This window comes from Pelmatolapia mariae, linkage group LG15, assembly GCF_036321145.2.
Source record: "Pelmatolapia mariae isolate MD_Pm_ZW linkage group LG15, Pm_UMD_F_2, whole genome shotgun sequence".
Taxonomy (NCBI): Eukaryota; Metazoa; Chordata; class Actinopteri; order Cichliformes; family Cichlidae; genus Pelmatolapia; species Pelmatolapia mariae.
In genome coordinates, this window is record NC_086240.1 from 1,956,267 (window position 1) to 1,966,139 (window position 9,873).

The 9,873-nt window shown below is 40.2% G+C and overlaps 1 long non-coding RNA gene across 1 annotated transcript; it reads right to left on the reverse strand.

Moving 5' to 3' along the window:
• Positions 1-2,797: 2,797 nt before the first annotated feature.
• On the reverse strand, positions 2,798-7,335 carry LOC134643379 (uncharacterized). Its single transcript, XR_010096367.1, has 3 exons — positions 7,150-7,335; positions 6,156-6,336; positions 2,798-3,541 (listed from the first exon to the last, which is right to left on the reverse strand). It is a non-coding gene; the product is annotated as an uncharacterized LOC134643379 (long non-coding RNA).
• Between the last annotated feature and the right edge of the window lie 2,538 nt (positions 7,336-9,873).

The following is a 9,873-nucleotide window of genomic DNA, read 5'->3' on the forward strand; positions in this document are numbered from 1 at the left end:
GGTGTCGGTAATTTAACCATCACCTAAAAATAATGGAGATTTTTTACCTCAGTCATTGGCACAACCTAAACTGCAATTTTTCTCCAAATATCTATTTTGTTACCAAAACCAGACCAACCCATAACGGACAACAAGAATAAAAACTGCCTAACAACTAAAAATAGTGATCCCACAGATAAATCAAAATGTTAACCAGTCTATGTGTCGGTGGGTCACCTCAGCTGGTTAGCACACGGTGCTGATGACCCCAAGGCTGTGGGGTTGATCCCTGCATGCGCCACAAAAATACCTTTAACATTATTTCCTTAGGGATGAATAAAATATTCAGATTCTGATACAGCTGCTGCCTCCATTATTGGTTTAGTAGAGGAAACTGCTTAAAAGTACTCATGACGTTCACTCACAGCTCGCCACAGTCCAGCATCACATGACTAGAAGAGAGCTGGCATACTTATCAACAGCTACTGTTTGATCCAGCTCTGTTGGATAACGTAGTTCTCACATCCACATCTGTCAGGTAAGTGCTAGAAAACTGAAGGGCGTGCATGAAAACACTTTCACCTTCAAGCATCATACGTGTGATTTAAACCACCTTCACACCTATGGAGGACCACAAGAGCCACGCGCATCGAAATAAAAATTTCTGTGCTTTAATAATGAATTGTAGAATAAATTCTGCAATTGTAAATTCATTTTTGAATTCCAATTTAATAAACTGCATTTCAAAATCCTTTTTCCAATTGCATTTCAAAATCCTTTTTCCAATTGCACTTTAATAAACTGCATTTTAAAATCCTTTTTTCAGTTGCACTTTAATAAACTGCAGTTCAAAATCCTTTTTCCACTTGCAATTTAATAAACTGCAGTTCAAAATCCTTTTTCCACCTGCAATTTAATAAACTGCAGTTCTAAATCCTTTTTCCACTTGCAATTTAATAAACTGCAGTTCAAAATCCTTTTTCCACCTGCAATTTAATAAACTGCAGTTCAAAATCCTTTTTCCACTTGCACTTTAATAAACTGCAGTTCAAAATCCTTTTTCCACCTGCAATTTAATAAACTGCAGTTCAAAATCCTTTTTCCACTTGCAATTTAATAAACTGCAGTTCAAAATCCCTTTTCCACCTGCAATTTAATAAACTGCAGTTCAAAATCCATTTCCCTTTCCTGTTCGCTCCGGGATTAGCTGCTGGATTAGCTGCTGGATTAGCTGCTGGATTAGCTCTTCGATTAACAACTTGCTGGAGGCTATTCAAATTAGCCACACCGTGGGATGTAAGGAGCTCTCTGATTGGTTGGTCAGACACAGGCTGTCTGCCAGCCTGGATTTTTCTAGCTCATAGCTTCGCCCTGCTAAGAAGCGTGTGTGCTTGTACAAAGGCCGTTCAGCCTCGGGATTTACACTCGGCTCGACACGGATATGTGAAGAATGAAGGGACCCTGCAGCGAAACGGAGAGCGCAACCTCTGACTGAGTGCCTGTCTACACAGTCTGACCACCTGTTGAAGGTAAGGTGCTAACATGGCTAACGCTAGCATCACCGCACGTAGCCCCGTTATTTTAAGGACATCTTAGTTTATGAAAGTTTTACGTCGCAGCTGTACGAGCTCGCTACGTGTTTTGTAAGCTGCTGTGCTCTTCACAAATAAAGCTGGAAGCAGCTCAGACTGTTAGAACCAGCACTGAGCCCTGTTACATTTATACAGTGTTAGAGCAATGGCTGCAACCTACAGCCTTTAAACTAGCGATTAAAATGCTGACAGTAAACTCGTCAGTCCAGATGTTACCACATTACTTTGTGATACTTAAAACAACTGAGACAGGCTGATTAAAATAACAGCTGTCAGTTCTCTCATTCCTTATATCAAGACTGGAGATCACACTACTGATTTCAGTTCATTTAATATGTGAGTGCACAGATTCATTCTCAACTGGACATAAATGATGATCAAAGGTTGTATATATGATGAATTCATCAAATCCCAGCCTCTAACACAGTGCGCTGAATCTTAGCTTTGAATGTCCAGTATATTCTAATCAGTGCAATGTAAGCATTCACTGAACCTACAGTATCTACACCTGTGTGGCAAATGTGTGGTAAAGATACAGATAATGAAATTTAATTATTAATACAATATACATCATGAAAAATGAAAGCTGAAATTGATTCAGTTTAGTACTTTTCTCTCTATGCTCTGTGATTATAAAGGCCTTAAATTCTGTGATATATACTGTAAATGATTTTCACAGAGGTCTTAAAGTACTTAAATCACTGCTGATAGTCTGGTTGTTTATATTTTCACATGTTTTTGTGTCTGTAGGGCTGTTTGATGACGATTTGGACTCCTCTGGGAGATGAGGACACACCCACATCTGTTCCATACTGCAGCTATGGATGGTGTTACAGCTCCGAGTCAGCTTTAGGCCATCAGACGCACACACTGGAAAAGCAGCACCTGGACTTCATGCAGGAGAGACGGCCTCAGTGATGATGGACTCTGCATCCTCTACCTCACCTCCTAATCTCTTTCTTCTTTAACACATAATTAAAATCACTCCAAAAGAGTGTAAACTTACTGAGGAAGTCTCTAACTTGTACACATTTGTACTTTTACTTGTTTTATGAGTTATTTTTAAGAAGAGTAAAGTTATTCACATAAAGTTTTTATTCTTCTGTATTTATTCTTTTGTATCATGTACCACAGTCATACTGAACTTTACAGACCTGGTGAATTGGAGAAAAAACACACACACACACACACACACACACATATATATATTATATATATATATATATATATATATCAGCTTCAGCAGTATTTCGATTTATCTTATGAATTCCAGTCTAATGTCAATTCACTGAGTTCAGTTTTGGTCTTAAACTCCAGAGAATACCACCTGGTTCAACAATCTTTTTATCTGATTATTGGCAAAATGTTTTCTTCTGAGAGATGCTCCTGAGGCTGAAATTGAGCCCAGAGAAACAACAACAAAGTTTAGTTCCTCTGGATTTTCCATGGAAAATTGTTTTATCACTCATCCAGGTGACTTCTCCAGTGTCACGGATGAGTGATGAATGTATCTCCCACTGGAAACCATTGTGTCCAGTTAAAGTCATTCGGTTTTTTTAAGGAGAGTTGTTAGATGCTGTGCTCGTGAGGACAATGGGTTTTAACTTGCTGCACAACACAAAGCTGCTATACTGGATCAACGATCAAAACACTTAATTGAGCAGAATTAAGTCAAAATGTAATATCCTCATATGATGACACATCACACACGACCCAGCATTGTTCTAAGAATGCAAACTTTCTTATTGGAAGTTTCCACAGCTGCCAAAAAGGGACAGATTTCTGTCTGGTCTTAATGAGTGGTCGTTGCTCTCTCGTTTTCTCTGGAATTGCTGCACGGAGGATGTAACACCCATGATAAGCGCTGAGGTGTGTGTCCTTGTCAGAAATCAGCCATCCTCAGCTTCCAGGTTAGGAAAAGTGGAACCAGAAGATATTCAAATGCATCTCTTCACAGCTGCTGATGAATTCTACAAAAAACAAAGTTTGTTAAAAACATTTGCAGGTGAATCACCACTGATTTATCAGTGCCATCCATTTACTCAAAAATTACTGACAAGTGGATAACTAGAATATATAGTTTATAATTTCAAAAATGTCCTGTACAAAATCAGGGCTCGCAAAATTTCAAAATCCCTGGTAGCCCTTCGGGCAGGGACTCTTCAGTTTTTGGTAGCCCAAAATAAATTTAAGTAGCCCGAATAAATAAGGGAGCAATTTTTTTTATGGTTTGTTTCCTGTTTTGTTTCCGTAACGGAAAAAAAACATTAATCAAAAAATTGTTGAAACACAAATTACAATATTGTATAAAAATTACAATCATCAACTCAAATACTTGGTTGTAATTGAACAGAAATTTCTATGAACTTGTAAGAACTGTACAACAGGAATCAGTCTGTGTCAGATCCTGAATTTGAAATTTCCACTGGAGTCACGGGTAAGAGGCAAGTGGAACCAAGATCTAGGCCATTTGCTTTTTGAAGTTTGCAAAGACTGCTAAATTTTGCCAGTGGTAGTTCACTCTTTGCAACATAGTAGGCTGTTCTTAACAGATTTTTCAGGTTGATTTTTAGTATGTTATTTGCAGACTGAGCAATAATCAATTTCTTGCATTTCTCATGGGCTCTAATGGGGGCCTTTCTTAAAATTACTGGTCCCAGTAACAAAGGCACTTGTCGACTCAGAAATCGAGGGAAACCAACAACACACCCGGCAGAACATTATGTTATTTACACGGGTGCACATAAGTGGTCCGCATGTGCGCATTCGCTGTCAAAATAAAAGACGCGCACCAGATAAGAAGTTGCAACGCGCGTTTGCGTCCATATAAAAGGCAGTGTTTTTGTCTGCTAGAGTGGGATTTTCACGGCACATTCTGCACCAAATCTCTGTTCATCATTTGTTTAAAGCCAGCTCACCTCCTGCAACCACTTTTCCTAGAATACGCGCTTCTTTTGTGGTTCGGACTCCATCTGACATTTCTTTGGAGGTGGAGGAACACCAAAGTAATTGCTTAAAGGAGCTTCTTCGACATCTTTAAGAGTTCTAAACAAATGTCTGTCCTCCTCCAGAAAATCTTATGGACGCAAACACGCGTTGCAACTTCTTATCTTGTGCGCGTATTTTATTTTGACAGCGAATGCGCACCTGCGGACCACTTATGTGCACCCCTGGTTATTTAGCTTGTCATATTCCAGCCACAGAAATTCTTTTGTCCATGAAACCATAAAGCTGCACTTTCTTTTTGCCTTATAGTCTGATTTGTCATAACTTTTCCGTTTTGTGGTAAGCTTTTCTTTGGCTGTCACTTCTTCACCCTGACTGGTCTTATTTGGCTCAGCAGAACTAAAATATATATCCTGCTGCCTTTACACACGCACTCACATAACGCTCAGCGATTCTCTGCGCGATCAACCTCTCACATGTTTAAGCTTCCTGCGGGAGATTTCACTTGTCATGTTTGATAGCAAACTAACGATTGATAAGACGATGTCAGAGGAATTGGTGCGCAAATTATCGTCACTCACCAATCAGTACTGTCGCTCTCTATACGCAGTTCGCGCGATTGCAAAGTGAAAGCAAAAAACAAGCGCAAATTCAAATGCGATTTCAATATGTCACATATAGGGCTGCTCGATTATGGCAAAAATGATAATCACGATTATTTTCACTGAAATTGAGATCTCGATTATTTGATGATATTTATTTAACAATAACAATGTATTGAATAATGGCTTTAAAGATTGTCAAAAATAGTATAAAATAGTGTGCAAATACTGATAACAGTGCAAATGTTTGCAATATAAAAAATAAAATGTAAACATCTATGTTTAGTGAACTTTGCCATGTCGCTCTGTGGTGCAGCTACAACACCAAAGTTTACACACTATGTCTACTTGATCCACGTCTGACTCCGCGAACCCATAATGTTTCCACACCACTGAAGGGTTTTTTTTTTAACCTCTTTTCAACCAACGGCAGTCACTCTCCTCTCCAAATAACTTCTGCTTAGCTTTCCGAGCTTCGCTCTGTTAGCTCCTCTTAATTGTTGTGAGGCGTGTTCGAAACGCAGAGAGGTGCGCTCGATTTGCCACACGGAGCAGCGCGAGAGTAAAGCACGAGGGAGGTGCTAATAATCGGCTCAGTCATTTTTAATGATCGTTGAAAGCCCAGATCGTAATTTAGATTAAAATTCGATTAATTGAGCAGCCCTAGTCACATATTGACAGTGGTTCACCGATGCCAATGACATATTTACCCAGCTACATTTCCGAAAGAATGCAAAAGCATTGACATATATTTTTCCTTCCTATGATAGCCCGACGGGCAGGGCAGGGATAGATTCTGGTAGCCCGACTGGAAAAATCGCTAGCCCCGGGACGTCGGGCTAGCGATTTTGCGAGCCCTGAAAATGAACTATATATGACAAATGTGGTGCTTGTGGAATTTTTAACAAGGACCCTACAAAACTTTACTCATGCTGCCAAACTTTTGACAGCTAGGTGTGCAGTTCCTGCTTTAAATGCATCCACTTTTAAGATTAAGGAATCTAAGTGATAAGAGGCCAGAAATGTTTGAACTCACTTATGAACCTACATCACTGAGGCCATCTCTCCTGCATGAAGTCCAGGTGCTGGTTTTCCAGTGTGTGCGTCTGATGGCCCAAAGCTGACTCGGAGCTGTAACACCATCCATGGCTGCAGTATGGAACAGATGTGGGTGTGTCCTCATCTCCCAGAGGAGTCCAAATCGTCATCAAACAGCCCTACAGACACAAAAACATGTGAAAATATAAACAACCAGACTATCAGCAGTGATTTAAGTACTTTAAGACCTCTGTGAAAATCATTTACAGTATATATCACAGAATTTAAGGCCTTTATAATCACAGAGCATAGAGAGAAAAGTACTAAACTGAATCAATTTCAGCTTTCATTTTTCATGATGTATATTGTATTAATAATTAAATTTCATTATCTGTATCTTTACCACACATTTGCCACACAGGTGTAGATACTGTAGGTTCAGTGAATGCTTACATTGCACTGATTAGAATATACTGGACATTCAAAGCTAAGATTCAGCGCACTGTGTTAGAGGCTGGGATTTGATGAATTCATCATATATACAACCTTTGATCATCATTTATGTCCAGTTGAGAATGAATCTGTGCACTCACATATTAAATGAACTGAAATCAGTAGTGTGATCTCCAGTCTTGATATAAGGAATGAGAGAACTGACAGCTGTTATTTTAATCAGCCTGTCTCAGTTGTTTTAAGTATCACAAAGTAATGTGGTAACATCTGGACTGACGAGTTTACTGTCAGCATTTTAATCGCTAGTTTAAAGGCTGTAGGTTGCAGCCATTGCTCTAACACTGTATAAATGTAACAGGGCTCAGTGCTGGTTCTAACAGTCTGAGCTGCTTCCAGCTTTATTTGTGAAGAGCACAGCAGCTTACAAAACACGTAGCTAGCTCGTACAGCTGCGACGTAAAACTTTCATAAACTAAGATGTCCTTAAAATAACGGGGCTACGTGCGGTGATGCTAGCGTTAGCCATGTTAGCACCTTACCTTCAACAGGTGGTCAGACTGTGTAGACAGGCACTCAGTCAGAGGTTGCGCTCTCCGTTTCGCTGCAGGGTCCCTTCATTCTTCACATATCCGTGTCGAGCCGAGTGTAAATCCCGAGGCTGAACGGCCTTTGTACAAGCACACACGCTTCTTAGCAGGGCGAAGCTATGAGCTAGAAAAATCCAGGCTGGCAGACAGCCTGTGTCTGACCAACCAATCAGAGAGCTCCTTACATCCCACGGTGTGGCTAATTTGAATAGCCTCCAGCAAGTTGTTAATCGAAGAGCTAATCCAGCAGCTAATCCAGCAGCTAATCCAGCAGCTAATCCCGGAGCGAACAGGAAAGGGAAATGGATTTTGAACTGCAGTTTATTAAATTGCAGGTGGAAAAGGGATTTTGAACTGCAGTTTATTAAATTGCAAGTGGAAAAAGGATTTTGAACTGCAGTTTATTAAATTGCAGGTGGAAAAAGGATTTTGAACTGCAGTTTATTAAAGTGCAAGTGGAAAAAGGATTTTGAACTGCAGTTTATTAAATTGCAGGTGGAAAAAGGATTTTGAACTGCAGTTTATTAAATTGCAAGTGGAAAAAGGATTTAGAACTGCAGTTTATTAAATTGCAGGTGGAAAAAGGATTTTGAACTGCAGTTTATTAAATTGCAAGTGGAAAAAGGATTTTGAACTGCAGTTTATTAAAGTGCAACTGAAAAAAGGATTTTAAAATGCAGTTTATTAAAGTGCAATTGGAAAAAGGATTTTGAAATGCAATTGGAAAAAGGATTTTGAAATGCAGTTTATTAAATTGGAATTCAAAAATGAATTTACAATTGCAGAATTTATTCTACAATTCATTATTAAAGCACAGAAATTTTTATTTCGATGCGCGTGGCTCTTGTGGTCCTCCATACACACCCTCCACCTGTGAATACGTCTCTCTTCATGGCTGCAACATTGTAAGCACTCGGGAATCCAGAAGTTCTGTAGGCCATTAAATACTGCCGGTGTCATACGTTAAGCACAAGACGGCATTTGGCTGCAGTGCCCGATGCACCCGGTACTTTTCAGTCCCAAACTGAACCATCGAGCAAAAGTGAAAGTAAAAAGCAAAAGAAGGCCAAGCAAAACAAAGTGAACAACAGTCTGCTGGCTTACACACGTCTGGGTTACTCCATCATCACCGCTCTGGGCTCCTAATGCATATTTTGTATCGCTTTCAAAGAGGACCATTATCTCTAGGCGTACAATATTGCCACGGCTGGCGCATCAAGGCACAGCCGCCAAAGGACACCTTGTGTGTAATCTGGAGATCCTGGCAGCATCTGACAGACCCGTGGCATCTGACTCCCTGGGATGAGAATGTGTTGAAATATCCTGCAAAGATCTCCACTTATACTGTTTAATTGTGAACACAGGCTGTGTTGTCACACAAAAGAAATGCTCGTGCTGAATAGAAATCACTCACGATGTACAACCGAGAGTTGCTTTGAAAAAAAATAAGAGTTGAGTTACTTCATTGGACAAACACTTATAAGAATGTCTTACAATTTTTTTCCTCTTTTTTTGGTGAGTGATTAAGGTTTGAGGGTTTAATAAAGAGGGAAAATGGAATAAAAGAAATAATAAAATAAAGCCTAAAGTGCCACTTGAACCACCAGCAGGTTGCTTCTTCAAAACCTGTACCTTCTCTCCATGTGCCTCTCTCTCACCCTCTCAACGAGCTCCCGTGTGCAGCATCTAAATGTGAAATGTCAGAAGTAATCGAGAGAGAGATTTGAGCTGCAGTTCTGAAATTAGGTGAGGCTAAATTGCAGTCAAGGCCGTGTTTTAGTTCAAAGTGTGATTCTCTTGGCCTTTGCGAACGAGAATCTTCCAGGTCACGTGTGCCCTCAAAGCGTAAAGCGCCTGATTCCCTTTTTATCGCCAACGTTTCAATCCGAGAGAGAGCGATGAAGCCATTATTGAGCCCTCTGATCTGAGGCTCGATACGGTGTCCTCGGCTGTATAAGCTAGCCTGAAATATTGCAGGTTGCTCCCTGTCCTTTGGAGAACATTAAGCCACAGTGATGGCACAATACATTTTGCAGAGTGGTGGCCGGTCACTGCTTCTAATTCTGGGGTTTGTTTTTAAAAGAAAACCTGCCATTACTCAAACAGGAAACCCAAGTGAGAAATTGACTCTTTTCACATTTTCCCCATCCACAGCACCTGCTGTCAAGGTGCCCTTCTGTAACTCCCTCACTCTGAACCTTTTCAGTCCAGCTCTTCAGGAGCCGTCGCTAGATGCGTTGTGAGGGCAGTACTTTGAGTGCACTGGCTTAAAAGACAGCATCTTTCTTTCTTTACCCCGCTTCTGTCACAATTGAGCGAGCTACAAAGCATCCTTGACCTGAGCTAATGTTTAAGAAATCCTTGTTAAATCATCACAAAATGTTTTACCCGTGTAACGATCAAAAGCCCGCTAAAAGCCCCTCTCATCAAATGAATCCAAATGAGGGAGATGTATGAGTAGTGATAAAATGAAAAGAAGAATTAGAACCAGTCCTGCACCTTTTTAATCACTCCTTCTGTTGCAGCATCAGACGTCTTTTAGGTTTGTAAGATCCAAGGCTTTTTTATCTCCCTTTGACTGTCACTGATGCCAACTAAAGGGAATGAGGGATTCACCCAATTAATTTACTGAAGCCCGCAATAAAAAAAGGCTGAAAAGCAAGCATCCAAGCAGAC